This window comes from Columba livia, chromosome 3 (genome assembly GCF_036013475.1).
Source record: "Columba livia isolate bColLiv1 breed racing homer chromosome 3, bColLiv1.pat.W.v2, whole genome shotgun sequence".
Lineage (NCBI taxonomy): Eukaryota > Metazoa > Chordata > Aves > Columbiformes > Columbidae > Columba > Columba livia.
Window position 1 is genome coordinate 81,790,298 of NC_088604.1, and position 14,179 is coordinate 81,804,476.

At 38.0% G+C, this 14,179-nt stretch overlaps 1 protein-coding gene across 7 annotated transcripts in view; it reads right to left on the bottom strand.

The window, feature by feature from the left end:
- The window catches only part of PLD5 (phospholipase D family member 5), a 180,972-nt gene that overhangs the window by 43,884 nt on the left and 122,909 nt on the right, over nt 1–14,179 (bottom strand). The gene's annotated exons all lie outside the window — the stretch shown is intronic.

Genomic DNA, 14,179 nt, shown 5'->3' on the forward strand with positions numbered 1-14,179 from the left:
TCAGGCCTCTGAGAAAATCCAGGTGGCAAACCCCAGTACTTGTTCGCCTTTTGTCTTGCATAACCATTTGCTGCATGCAAATAAAGCTGATCAGAGGGCAATGCTGGCATTTGCTTGGGATGACATTTCTCCTGCTCTTAAACAGGGTCCACAGTCACAGAAAATCCAGAGAAGACCTGTCAGGGGATACTCCTGTGTACAGTTTGCTCACTGGATGCAGGATGGCAGATTCTTGAGAACAAAGGAAAGGTCAGAATTAATTTCTTTCAATTGTTTGTTTAACTTCAACAATATCTTGGAAGCTATTTAGTTCCCAAGACAACATTTATCTAAATATACCCTTACAGTGGCTTCAGAGATGTCAAATGTTGGCCTTTGTTGCTAGTCCAAGAAATCAAAATACCGATTTTTCAGCTAGGTACCCTGCTGTACACGAAGTTCAGTGTAAGTGTGTTAAGGCTCTCACCCATGTGAATGCATTTTGTGCTGCTTGCTGGGCCCTTTTGATTGACTCAGCGGAAAAATGGACCTACAATCAAAACGCTTCCCATCCCACGTCAAAGGAGAGATGAAAGAGAGACCTGTCAACATTTCTTTGTAATACTTACCCACCCAGCTAAACATAATTTCTGATTCACTGACAAAAAAGCTAAAGCTCCGTATTAATGTAGAGTGGGCAAACTGTGACAAATACAACAGCACAGAGATAAAAGGCCTTCTCTTTACCCACAGAACTGATACAGCACGGGCATGATCTACCTGAGCTTCCCTGTGAATAACACCTAACTCAGCTGATTAACCATGTGTATGCATGTTTAATCAACCTATGCTCAGAATTTTACACTGTAAACAAGGAAGAAACTCCTCCTACTACAGACCCTTGGTCCTTCCAAACACAGATATTCAGTTTCCAGAACAAACTCCTGGCTTTCTCATTTTCACCCACAAGACAGTGTGTTTCAATAAACACATAAAGCACTGAGATTCCATAAGGAAAAACACAAAATGCATTGCAGCTCATGTTAAGAAAACAACAGTATTTAGAAACAGGATTTGAAGCCTAATACCCCTTTCTCTAATGCAGAGTATTTAACAATATCTATTTCAAAAGTAAAATTAACCTGGTTACCCCATGGGCCTTTATTATTTGCACCGTAAGAATTTTTTCTTTTCTTCCCACTTTTTCTTAAAACCTGTGTTGTGTAATTGATTTTTCTATTTAAGATTTTTAATAGTCACTGTAGAAATTTACATTCCATGTTTTCTACCTGAAACTGTCTATTCTGTTCTTAACAAAGACACATCCATTGCAAGGCACATGTTGCTACCCACTAGATACTTGACAAGCAAGTATCCCACAAATGCCAGCAGTCAACACTACAGTTCATGATATGGAACAAGTCAGGAAAGCAGACGTCCTTCAACTCCAAACTTTCCTGCCTGGATTTGGTCTCTGAAGTCAGTGATTTCTGTACTATATCTGCTATAGAAACCCCTCCTGTTTGGGACAAAGTTTAGGACTCCCATTTTAGCCTGTCTTAAAAAAAGTTTATACTGAGTCTATACAGGAGAATCTATTGTAACTTCAAATAGACAAACAGCTTTTCTTTGCCCTCTAATAATTTATGTTGAAAGTGGCAAATATTCCATGCTTCTTTTAACAGGTTTTGCTGCCTGATGCAGCAAACATGAGAGAAATCTCCACATTTTGCACTGACTTGACTCTGAATCAGTGTTTTCCAGTTAAATTTTTACTTCTTTTTGAGCTACTTAAGGTATTTCATATCAATAGTCATAGATTATTTTGAATAAAACTTTGAATAATGAGAGCACTGATGATCAGTTGAATTCTTTCCCCTTAGCAAAACTCAGCAATCCTCCAAATAGCATTTTCTGAGTATCTGTTTTGTGAGTCTGATGATTCAGTAGATTCTGTAAGATAAATAGTGTACAACAAAGTTTGATAGAATGTTTGAAAAAAATTTCCACATCTTTTTTTTGCCCTTCATTATTGGAGAGTAGGCTGCTCATTTACTAGATGAAGCCATAAAAGTGATTGCTTTAGAGATTGGGAAAAGTAATTTTCTTAGTTGATTCAGGCAACAAAGCATTTTACTGCTTAAAGGAAGACTGTAATACTATCAGTAATAGCATTACTTAAGTTGGATTGTGGCTTTCTTTGCCTAATTATAATTGCATACATTTTTACTGTAAAAAAACGACAACCCTATTTTAAATATAATAGACAGATTAGTAAACTCACACACTGCTTATCCCACCCCCCTTCAAAGACTCTTCTCTGTATTTGGATTAGCATTGTGAAGCACTAAATCAGGTCATAAAATTCCTAAATGAAACATCCAAGAATTCAGGGACACTTTTTCATCTTAACATGTAAGGAACTAGAATCACAACCTTCTGTGAATGAAGAAGGCTAAATCCCTACCAAAAATGCAGCGATTATTTATCCCTATCTTTCATTTTAACTTACCAACATGATTTAATTCTGATATTTATATATTCTAAAATAATAGTTACTGGCAACAGTCACTTTTAAATATGCTGACTAGCAATAACAACACTTGTGCAATCGTTCCCAAAATGTGGTCCTCAGACATCTGTAGCTCAGCCTTGGGTTCTGTTGTTTTCCTTCCGGTGAAGGAGAAATCTCAATTCTGGAAGGCAAGAAAGCATGCTACAGGGCAGGCAAAGGGGTGAGGACAGAATATGACTCCTCAGAGGGCAGTATTACTTGGTCCTAAGCTACCGTTTTTTATTTTTACAATACTTTCATAATATAATTGATTTATTTTCTGCATTTTCATTAACTGATTCTCTAAGAAGCCCTACAGTATTATCTCCAGGCTACCAAAAGCCAAGAGCCTACTTGGGGTGGCTGTGGCCACCCAAGAAAAGCAGAAGGTTGACCAGAAGCAACCCAGGTCTGCCAGTGGCCCAGACATTTCCTTTCACTACTTCTTCTCAGTTGCTCTCAGCATGTGTCCCTGTCTTTTTCCTGTGATCCTGTCCTATTATCCCATGAAGTCAGCCTTTGACTTTTCTATTTTTTTTTTCCAGATTATTCTTATCTCAATTGCAATTATTTTTCTCTCTTTTCATCTATGTTGCCACAAGCCCACCAAGAACATGCTTGGATTTTTGCCAGCATTCTTTTCTGATATTTTCTTAAATTAATTACTCAGTTTTCTGTTTCTCTCCTTCTCTGATTCATTCCTCCCAGTTATTTCATTTTCTGCACTACTTTTCCCCCACGTCACTCTTCCTCCCTCTCCTTCGCCCTCTCCCACTTCATCCTCAGTTCATCATTTCACTCATGTCCTTACCCATTCATTCATTTTTTCATTTATCACATATATTCATTCAGTTACTCATTCACTCCCCCGCTTTCCAATTACTTGAGGAATGTATTTTATTCTCTACATAAGTAGCATGATATATTCTATAAGCCTTTACAAATATATTTGTGGAAAGGAAAAGTTATTTTTTCTGAAGGCTAACCACAGTTTTGGAGTACCTAGTTTGGTCCTAATTTTATTTAGCATGGGCTAGAACTTCTGCAGGTATTAATTCATGATACACAATCCAAAGGTAGACAAAGATTGCGGATAGTTGTTGCAGAATGGGACCCTGGGAATTTCTTCTTGCTTTCTGAGTCTAAACAATAACTGAAGCTGAGCTTTTGTGTCTTACCACAGGTCTAAGGTTCTTAACAGAACAAGGCACTTTTACAGTCTCTTCTTCTATAAAATTAAGAATATAGACTAGAGACTGTAGCAGAATGAAGAGCCTCATGCTTGATTTACTATTCTGACCAACCTGTCAGATGCATTTTTGAGGCCTTCAGCATCCTGGTTTCATCATACAGATACTTCATACATTAAAACGGAGACATTTTAAAGAGGCTAATGGACATGCCTCGATGACAAAAAGCAGAAAAATCCATACACTGAGGAAAAATAAAAAGCATGTGAGGAAAAAAATGCTTTGTCTTTGGGGAAATACATAGGGTTTATAAATCAATAGCTTGTCAGTTAGCAGCTTTTTAACAGATTGACTTTCATCCAAACAGCTTATTTGAAATGTAGAAAGCAAAATCAAAGGAAGCCGCAACTCCAAAGATTCTATGTTATTAGCTGGGTGAAGGACGCATGCAATATACACTCAAAAAAAGTGACAGCACACTGAAATCACAGAGGATTTTAGTGTCCCAGAGGGACTAGACTACAAGTATCATCTTATTTCTCCAGTGTAAATATCAGCAGCTGTCTGTGAAGGACAGGGATACAGCTATATTAGTCCCTTTGGCATCTTGAACTAGTGGAGAACCAGGTCTGTAGGACTTCTCTTTCTTCTCCAAACCACACAGGACAGACAGAATTAGCTTGAGAACACAGAGAGACAGACACTGACCAGTTCAGAGCCATCTGGGATGGCAACAGGATACAGGACCAGGGCTGCATACCTGGCCTACTTGCAGCTGCACACTGGGATCCCTATGGAAGCAAGGACAGAAGGCAGCATGAGCACTTCTAGTCCCCATCACCACATTGTGGATCTCGGTGCCCGTCCTTTCAAGGCACTCACTCTAAGCTGAAGGAAAAAGTGCTGCCATGACTTCAGAAGCCCATCTGAGGCAGCTACCTGGATGCATACCCAGGAAAGCCCAAGACATGTGTGTGGAGCAGCAAGACGAGACAGAAAGGGAAATAAATTGGATTTGCAGTATAAAATACATGTAAACTGGAAATGATGATGAATTGATGGTGAACATTGCTGAATACTGACATGAAGCATGGTGAATGCACAGGCAAGCAGGCTACTCCTGTATGAAAACAATGAAAGATCAAACAGAAAGCTGTACTAGACAGTAACAGGGTCATAGGAAGCACAGTGGACAGTTCCGCTGGAGGGGAGGATCAGGTCCTTGGAATAAAGACTGTTGCTGTAGGACCTCTCTTATGTGACAAAATAAATGGAGCAAATAAGGCTAGGATTCAAGAAAAAAATGATAGTCTCCTATTTTAAGCTGCTTCAAACTACACAGAATATTTAGATCCCACAACTGACGTTCCACAAAGCCACTCAGCATGAGAGAGAGCAGGGCAGGGCTGGCATGCATCTCATTTTCTGGGAACTTAGTTTGAGCCTTTGGCATCTAGTCCAGTGATACTGATACATATTAAGTGCTACACAGTGAAAAATACTCTTAAAAAAATACACAAAACAAAACAAAACACAGACAACAAACAAGCCCAAACAAACAAACACAAAATAAAAATTAAAAAAAACAAACCAAACCAAACCAAACAAAACAACCAATAGGTTGTGTGTGCCACAAGCTAACAGAAAAATCAGTGGACATCTTGTTTTTACCTCTGTCTCATTTCTTCATCTATAAAATGGGTACTAAACTATTCCTCCACTTTCTGTGAGCATCATGAATATTTATTCTTGAGTATTCATGAAGCACTCTTACTCCAGAGTTAATAAAATAGGGGAAAGAAAAAAAAAAAAGGAAACAAGTTTGTCCCTAGATGAGGTCTCAACTAGTGTTCAGTAAGCAAAAGAAGAAACAACAGTATGAAAAGGAAAGTGAAATATTCTGCACATGCTTACATAAACATAAGTACCCCTGTGCACTTAATTTAATAGGGTCCAGTTGGAAGAAGATTATGTCGTATTCAACTAAAGTCTGTATCATAACTGCAAACATTTTGATGGTAAACACAGACATGATACAGTGAATACACTTTTACATACCTTAAATGATTGCTTCATGGACCAGTCAGAAAACACACAGATTGAGAAGCTACTCCTGATTTATTTTGAGCAATGCATAGTACTGATTCAAGCTGTAACTATCAAAAAGCCCCTGTAAGGATGACCACACTGTACTCCAGCTTGCTATCTTTGCAACAACAGCTGCATCTCACAAGTCCATTCTGGTAGCGTTTAATTTCGGAAACAAGACCTTCATAACATGAAGATATATGCTAAGAGAAAAGCAAAAGCCAAAGAGAAAAATCTTTACTGGTTTCCTGGCAACAACTGAAAACAGTTTGATAGAGGCTGAGCATAAATGTATATGACTAGCAAAACCAAATGCCCCTCTTCCAAGAGATGATGCAAGGACAGTTAAAAACACAAGTTAAAGAAGAATCTTAGAGATAAAACGGTATCCTTCTATAAGTAGATTTGAGCCCAAGTGAGAAAAGGAAAGAGAGGGAAGGCAAGAGAGAAAAGTAAAATTAAACTCAGGCAAGCTAAATGTAAAAGCATATGAAGTGAAACAAAAATATTTTGAGGAAATGGATACTGAAGTTGCAGAGCGCATTGCTGTTGTGGTAGTATTTTGCAGATGGCAAAAATAAAAATAGATTCAAAAGTGATCGCACAAATTAAAGGAAAAAAGCATCCAAACACCACAACAGGTTGCTGAACTCCATGACAAGGCAGTTCCTAACCTACAAAATGCTAAAAAGGGTATACAGAGAAAAGGGAATATCATCCTGCCCTTGTTTAAGCTGTTTTACTTCTACCGCACTTGTGCAGTTCTGCTGGCCCCAGCAGTGCAGAAGGCCAACCTTCAGGCAGTTTCCTTTGTCAAATGGCTGAGAACAGTTGCTGTGTGACCCTTTGCTTAAGAACTGTAATTTTTGAAAGCTTGACATTGCAACCATCATAGTGTTCCTTTGACACGATTCTGAAGCTTTGTAGCCCTATAACTCTGCTAGTATTTTTCCCATCATCTTATGCAAACATGACTACTGAGATTAGAGTATCGAGGGTAGAGAATTCTTCTGTTTTGAGTCACTGAAGTGACTGAGAATTTCTGCAGTACATGATTATTAATATTTGCACATTATATGTAGCTAACATTCCAACTGAAGAAAAGATGCTGAATGCGCTCTGTTCTCAAGCGTAAACATTAGAGGCAATAACTCTATAGGAGCGTGCAATAAGAGATGGAAATGACAGTGTAAAGTCGATAAGTAATTCTGGGGACTTTTCTTCCAGTTGAATTACTTTAGAACATGCTTAATATAATTTACTTTCCAACCATTAGCTTGTGTAAAAATTCGTAACCCTCCAAAGTGCTGTAGAAGTCTAAGGTTACTCTGAAAATTGACATAGGAGATTACCAGAGAGATCAGTATTAGCATGACAGTGGCAACTCCTTGTTACAAAGGTAAAGCTTGGTAGCTAATGCTGTATCAACCAGCAAGATTGGGTCATATAAGTTTACTTTATGGTACAACTGTGCTGTATACAACAACTCAAGCACAGGCACAGCCAAGTAGGCTTTCCAAAGTGTTAATCAAATGAAAACCAAGTGGTGTCAGCCAAAAAGTGTCAGCTTGGTTTGAACATTTATTAATGCTCTTAGACACTTTTGACAACTTCTTATATAACTTTGACTACACAATACTTTACTTGCAGGTCTGTGGCAGAAGTGTTGTATTGATTAAGCTAAGCAGTGAAGAAGCTAGAAGAATGGAAAAACTTACACAACCTCAGAAATCCAAGTATCAGTGTCACGTCACTTCAGATGATGGTCTCAGAGCTGCACAGGTTTGCAGTTGTATTTCAGTTTAGATGACATAAAAAATAAGAGACAGATAAGAGACCAAAGACTCACCATCCCTGGGAAGGCTGAAACATGCTTGCAAACAGTAGCAATGAAAAACAGACCAAACCAAACCAGCAAGACTATTGTGACTGACCAAGACACAGGTCCACGAAGACAGTCAGGCTTCAAGTAGATATGAAACATGTGGGAACTACTTGAATGGACAAGACAAAATTAATTATCAATTAATTATCGACTTTCTTTGAACCCCTTTGTAGGACGATTAGCCTTCATCTCTTTTCAGGATGAGATAGTATTAGTGCTTTCACACACAAGAGAATGCATGGGGCGCCAAAATTTGTGCAAAGGGAGCGCAACCAGCTAACAAATGTTTTCTGAGCTCAGATGGCTCTGGCAGCTCTTATCAGCTCTTCCAGGAATGGTAGGTAGGAACTTGCATGCTATCCATATGTTTTAAAAATGTCACAACTAATTTCTGCTCATGCTATCCGTTATTGGCTCCTCTGCACTAAAAAGTGTCAGTGACTCAAACCAACTACTGCCATATAGGAAAAATTAATTCCAGCATGTGAACTATGAAGAAAGATTTGGAGATGATCCCCATGGTATGAACATGCTATGTTGAACCTGATCAGTTACTATTAGACAAAAACAATTCAGCTATTCACATCATGGCTGAATTACCAACACTCATAGTTGTGCTGGACCTTATGAAATACAGAAGTGCTCATTTCTCTCAAATCCATGAATACACAAGCATTAGTAAAAGACTTACATGCAAGGACATTTGCAAACTGAAATGATGTACTAAAATACTGATCAATCTACCATGAAAGGCTTATAAAGTACAAATTTCCAAGCAGAATAATTATATTTTTTCTACTAAACACCTAGCATCTTAAAAGTGCTTTACAGTACACCTAGCCTTAATTAATCGAGAAAAATGTAATATTATTGACCTTTGAAACAGTGGCTACAGATGCTGGAAAGTGTGTAACCAATATTTTATAACACAGAATTACACATTACCAGTGGGAGGGCACTGACCCTGGAAATACAGTCATTCCTCTCAGCAAAGATATTAATTTCTAAGTAAAGTCTACAGACACTGTAGACCTTCGAATTAGAATTTCTTGTTTGCATACCTGGCTCTGGTAGACAAATAATTTTTGTCTTAAGCGAACCTTTTTCCCTCTCCCTCTTTGCAAAACAAGCTAGTACAAGTAAAGGCCATGGCTGCCTTCAGAATTTGAATTATAGTGAGGTTGTGTTGTCATGTTTTGTTTGGATTGGTTTGTTTGTTTTTCCTTCTCTCTATTGGTTGTGGATGCAACAGCCTCATACTGCTAATTCTTTCACGCTATACAACTCTGTGAGGCAGGCCATGCCTAAATCTTCTTAAACTTGGAGGGCTTCAGACTCATAAGAGAAAATAAGCTGTTTCACACTGTGATCTATAAGTGGATGTGTGCATGCTTCACAACATAAACTGAGGTAAAAGAGTTTAGGTGCCTAAACAAAAAGATGTTTACCCCAAAACCAACCAAGCATGAGTTTCTGAATGTTAGTGTTGCCTAGATGTTAGATAGATACTGGAATCTCTGATGCAATAGTACTTGCTTCTTTATTTTAGATTAGAATGCAACTAGTTTTGGAAATTCTGCTCAGTTTTTCTCATTATGCAGAACTTTGTTGAAGTTAATATGCAGGTTCTAGGAGGCAAAGAACATAATGAGATCTTTCATCTTGGAAGTGGCTTTGAGATTGCTTGTCAGAGGTTGAAAGTTGTTGAGAAAATATCAGGAAACACTCTCCAGCAGCAACTAATAAAATCTAAATCAAAGCATGAATCTACTCTATTGTGGGTACCCAAAGCATATAAAATAATAATAAAAAAGGAACAAGACCTGATTCTTAATAAATCAAAATATAAATATGAATTTAAAATCAGATGTCAAAGGCCTTGCAAGTATAATTTTCATTAGCTGCTTTTTGAACACTAATATTTTAAGGCATGGCTTAGGCAGTTTTAGAAAAAATTCAATGTTTAAAATCTGAAAGGAACGGATGAAGGGATTTCTCCTCCCCATTCTCATCTACCTTTGTTTAAATCTATGAAACTCAGCTCCAAATGATTTGCTTCCTTCAGGAGGACTCACCCATAGTCTACTGGTCCTCTCAAAGGATCCTTCTTACTTGTTCCTAAAAATTCGTGAGTCAAAACTAGTCTATTTTTGGTCCTTCTGATTTTTAAAACACCTTTCCCTCTCACACAGTCTTGTAGAATCCAGCCCAGGAAAGACTAATCAAGAAAGCGATGGAGCTACAACTCCATTCAATGCTCTACATAAAACCATCAACTGAACTTCAGCCTTCAGAGCACTCTTTTACACTCCTATGGAGCATGCATTGGATAATGATATTATGGTACTTTGTGCAAAAAACTGGCCATTCAGACAGGCAGAAATCTCTTCAAGACCCAGCTTCAGGATTCCAGCTTCTTATTGTATGAATAGAGTGCATTTTCATTCTAGTTTTTGTAGTGTTTTTATGTTGATTCTTAACATTACCTTCACATGAAGAGGAATTAAAAGCTTACTTAAAATCATAGAAAAAACCCAGGTTTGAAGGGTTCTCAGAAGATCATCTGGTCCAATACTTCATGGGAAAGGGAGCCTATATGAGACTATCCAGCACCCTTTCTAGTCATATCTTGAAAACCTTCAGTGATGGAAACTCTACCACATTCCCAGTGAATGACTGTTTTTACTGCAAAAAATTTTTTCTTTCTTATGTTGAGATGAATGTACTTTAACACATAGGTTTATATTCTCCTTCCAAATTGTTATGGAACTACTAAAACCAGTTTTGAAACCAATCTAGACCTTTCCCACACACCATAACCAAATACTCATGAGGCCATTTCTCATCGGGACTTGCCTACTTTCTTCTTAAAATTGCCACTGAGAACTTTTTCACAATATGCTCACAGTCCACTCTCCCCATATTTGGAACTTTTTCTCCAATACTGAAACCAAATATTCTGGGCTGAGTATAAATCAATGTCATCATGGTTTACCCTACCAATGGCTTTCACAAAAAAACCAAGTCTCTGTCCTGGTTTCAGCTGTGATAGAGTTAATTCACCTCCTAGGAGCTGGTGCAGTGCTGTGTTTTGTATTTAGTATCAGAAGAATGTTGATAATACACTGATGTTTTGGTTGCTGCCAAGCAATGTTTATACCAAGTCAAAGACTCTTCTACAAGAAGGCTGCAGATGAACAAAATGTTGGGAGGAGACACAGCTGGGACAGCTGACCTAAAGTGGCCAAAAGAATATTCCATACCATATGACCTCATGCTCAGTATATGTTTTGTGGGAAGAAGAAGGAAGGGCAGGGACATTTGGAGTGATGGTGTTTGTAACTGTTATGCATGATGGATCCTGGAGATGGCTGCACACCTGCCTGCCCATGGGAAGTACTGAATGAATTCCTTGTTTTGCTTTGCTTGTGTGAGCAGCTTTTGCTTTACTTATTAAACTGTCTTTATCACAACCCACAACTTTTCTCACTCTTTCTTTTCTGATTCTCTCCCCCATCCCACTGGGGGCTGGTGAGTGAGCAGCAGCGTGAGGCTTAGTTGCCAGCTGGGGTTAAATCACAACAATCCCTCAAAACCAAAACATGTTTTCATCCCAGGGAAACTTGTTAGGAAATGCCTTGTCTTACTCCTACAGCTTTATCTTTCCAAGACAAAAGTTTTAGTTTCTCCCAAAAGGTGAACTCCACATTTTTGTACACAAAGTAGTACACAGCAGTGCACGAAGGCTCTAGGTTTAAAAAAATATTAACTCATAGCTTATTTCATAAGGAGAAACTGGACTGATGTTTCCAAGTGATCTCCATCTTTTCTATGACATTAGTTTTTCAGTTCCTCTATAATATATTAAAAATAGGACACCATCTTCCCTCAACTGGACAGGATGATTATGGCCAAAGGTAAGAAGAACTCATGTCCCACAAGTTTCACAGTTCTACAATTATGCAGCACCTTAAGTGTGCCAACAGAAGCAGACAGAATATGGGATTAACCACATTTCATCTGATATGTAAATCATATTCACTATTACTGTCCATTGTGCAATAACGTCATTAAAACAAAAGTACAGGAAAAGCCAAAACCGCTAAAAGTCCCTAGTCATTACACAAACTCTGAGCTTTCTGGTGCCACTGCAGATTAAGCCTATTTAAATCAGGTCCCAGTGGTCCTACCTCCCTTGCCAACCCCCGCTACATGTTTCCTATCTCTGTGTTGTACCCAGCATTTATGCCTTTGAGATCATGCAATGAGTAATGCATAAATCTAATGCAAATGACAATTAAGCCAGCCAAAAAAAGCAGTCTGTAGCCAAATCAGCCCTTGAACTGTCTTACCACATGATCACTGGTGTAAGGAAGAAGGCAGGGACAACGTATGGTGGGGACGGCAAAGAGCAGGCTGGGATCATGCAGTTGTCCAGACATAAACTCATTTTATTTGTCATGGGATGGTATCAGTTAGTGTTTGCCATCTAAAGAGCACAAATAAAACCACAAAGAGCTTCTAGAGCTCCACTTTCTACTCATGTCTTTGTCTCCCTGGAATAATATAACTTCTTAGTTTCTCTATTTTGGTTGTATCTGGTTAGGAGAGAGTGTAATCTAGGGCAAATATGCATGAACTACTCAGTATGTAACAGCTGCACATGTTTTCTAGTGATTAGATCCTGCCCTAGCACAGTGACTTTCTATTATTCTCCAGTTTCATTGCTAACATTCAATAGCTAATAGTTGAGTTAGCTAATACTTTTTTTTATATCACTGTGACATGGACAGACTCCTCTTTGCATATCTGCCTCAGCCAGCACTAACAAAATAAGAACACATTCCTTGCAAATATATGAAAAATGATTCATGAAAAGAGCATATTGAGAAAAAAAAAAGCAAATAGAAAAGAAGCAAAGCAAATTGAAAAAAGGAAATCCATTGGTATGTCTTAAAGAGCATTAACACTGCCAGCTAAAAAAAAAGATTGTAATTAGTAAGGGATTTAGATTCTATACACGTAAGAAATGATACAACAACCTGCTAATTGGAGACAATACTATTCAAAATGCTACTGAGGAACAATGACTGGTACATAGTTATGTGCAAGGAGTGGGAGGATTGCAAGAAATGTTTCAATCCAGTAGACTGAGCCCCAGCTGAGAAAAGGCTAAAACAATAACCTTGAAAACAAGCATTAATAAGCTACTGTCATGGTGCAAGAAGGATAAAGAAGAACATGTTTGTTTGCTTTGAGCCAGATTTTGCCCACAAACAGACCTGTTTTTCACAAGAGTCATATACATATATCTGTAGTCTTTGTATACATATGTGAAAGTGAAATATAACTTTAACTATAGTGAAGCAAGACTTCACACCTTAGGACTGCATATTACGAAAGGTCGTATAAAAATGGCATCATCATTTATAGCCTGTTTAGTAATAATTTTGACAACATGAACTGGGAGAACTTACATGTGGTTGTTGTTTGTTTTTTTTTTAATTACAAATATACATTTTTTAAATTATTACACTAGAAAACAAATGTTCAGATCTGGCTTCTGGTGCCTGTGCTGTCATCAAAAATTGCTATTTGTCCCTGAGAGAAACAGCAAGTGACTTCACCTAACAGTGATGTTGTAAAAAGAAATTCATTAATACTGTATTTGTGGAGCACTTAGATACCACAGTGAAAAGCAGCAGGGAAAACCCTATGAGGAAATTAATCATTCTGCATTCAGTGCAGGATCTGGCAGATGTGAAATAAAGAAAGCCAGGAGACATACATTAAATATGAAGATACAAAAAGATTCTAGCCATTACCAGCAGAAATAATATCCCCTCAATGAGCATTGTCTGCCTTAGGCATTAAATGTTTGATGTATTCTCATTCAATACAATGGAAAACTTCTGATTAATGTGGTAAGATTATAGCAAGTACCATCCAGGTATTTCTATGCAAAATATAGAATCTGATAATGTAATTAAAGTCTATCATAAATACATGTTCTGGGACGAGTATTTCCTCATTTCTGCATGCTTAATTTTGCAACTAAATAACACTGTCACAGTGCAGCAATTATTAGCAAATGTACGTTATCTCAGCACTCAGAGGCTTCTGTCACCAGAGCTCTAGGTGTGGTTATGTGTTAGCACAGTAAATCAATCCATGTTTCACACTGCAGCTGCTAGACTGCTTCTGTAATCAAGCTACCCTGTTTTACAGACAGCTCAAATGAGTCGGGATAGCAAAGACGTGACAAAAAGAAGGCTTAACAGGGGTGACAAACCTGCAGGTTTCACAGCTAGCTCAGGCATCTGTACTAACTATTGCAACTGTAAATTACTAATTTTATTTTACTCTACATCAGTTCAGTTCTGCTCTCCCACCCACATAAGTTATGCTTTATCTTATCCCATCAGCTCAAATCTAAAGTCAGCTCTGTTCATCAGTAGGGATGGCTGATGAAGAGGAAGGATG